This window comes from Cyprinodon variegatus, unplaced genomic scaffold (genome assembly GCF_000732505.1).
Source record: "Cyprinodon variegatus isolate N-32 unplaced genomic scaffold, C_variegatus-1.0 Scaffold438, whole genome shotgun sequence".
Classification (NCBI taxonomy): domain Eukaryota; kingdom Metazoa; phylum Chordata; class Actinopteri; order Cyprinodontiformes; family Cyprinodontidae; genus Cyprinodon; species Cyprinodon variegatus.
In genome coordinates this window covers 337,080-338,673 of record NW_015150891.1, presented here as the reverse complement: position 1 = coordinate 338,673, position 1,594 = coordinate 337,080, and positions in this window count along the sequence as shown.

Below are 1,594 nucleotides of genomic sequence, written 5' to 3'. Positions count from 1 at the left end.
GCCTTGGTTCTGTTTTAGAGTTTTCAGCTTCACTTTGATCCATGTTTTTCTTTCTTTTCTCGTTTTATTGTTTTAATTCCTATTTTGTGGTGTTTTCTAGATGTATTTGAGTTCTTAGTTTTTTCTTGCTTGCCCTCGCTTACCCTAGCTCCCTTCTAGAATCCTCTGTTCACACCTGCTCCCAATCAGCTCATTAGTCCTGTCTACGTTCAGTCTCCTATATATACTCTCCCTGTGCAGTTCCTCAGTGCCGGTTCTTCATCTTTACTTGGCTCCACACCCGAGTTTTCCCCTGAAGTTGTCTGGTTTATGGTTCCCTATATTTTGTACTTTGGTTTTTTGGATATTTGCCTCAGTTGATCAATTAAATCTACAAGAGCTCACCTCTGCCTCCTCACCTCTGCATTTGGGTTCTCAAAACCTCAACCAAACCCTGACACTAATAAAAGGCTAAATGTTGTTAGTGGGGAACATGTAATTTAGACATGCTTACCAAGAAGTATTTTCGGCAGTGGAACAAAGTTATCATATTCCCAAAACCTAAAAAGATGGACGCACACAAGAAACATATCTTTTATCAATGGGACTTTTTCAATGGCAGCAATAACTTCTTCCATTTTTGTCTTTACAACAGTGTTTGCTTATGTTTAGGATGGGAAAAAAAAGTTGTGTTGGTAAATTTGTTATGAATTGGTTTGGAAAATAAACAGCATGGTCTGCAAATAACTATACACAGCCAGGCTGATTCTGTCCCTGATTATTTCCCCTCTTTCTGCAGAAAGTGTAGGCTCCATTGTGGATATTTTTCAAGTACTTACTTGAAATTAACTGTAAATTTATTAAGAAAAAAAATCCACGTTGTCTAGACCTTGATGTTTGATGATGAGGGGAAATGCCCCAGGTAGCATTTTGCTCCACTATGTTGCTGTCTCAAGTGGAGGAGTTCAAGTATCTCGGGGTCCTGTTCACGAGTGAGGGACGGATGGAGCGTGAGATCGATAGAGGGATCGATGCGGCGGCAGTGATGCGGTTTCTGTATCGGACTGTTGTGGTGAAGAGGGAGCTGAATCAGGGGGCAAAGCTGTTGATTTACCGATCGATCTATGTTCCCAACCTTGGTCTTTAGATCTGGGTAGTGACCCGAAAGGACAAGATCGCGACTACAAGCTCATGGATGGCTGGAGTTTCTTTCGCACCACCCTTCGAGATCGGTTGAGGAGCTCAGTTACCAGGGAAGACCTTGGAGTAGAGTCGTTGCTCCTCCACGTCGAAAGGAGGTGAGGTGGGAATCGGGTATCTGTCTAGGGTGCCTCCTGGTCGCCTCCATCTGGAGGTGTTCCAGGAATGTCACATTGGGAGGACATGCCTACCTCGTGGAAGGCCCAGGACATGCTGGAGGGATTATGTCTATGAGCTAGCGTGGTGTCACCTCGGGGTCGCCCCCAGAACAGCTGGAGGAGGTTTGTGTGGATCAGGAGGTCTGGGCGTCTTTGCTTAGACTACTGCCTCCGCAACCTGGCCCTGGATAAAGTGGAAGAAAATGGAAGGATGGATGGATGGATGGATGGATGGATGGATGGATGGATGGATGGAT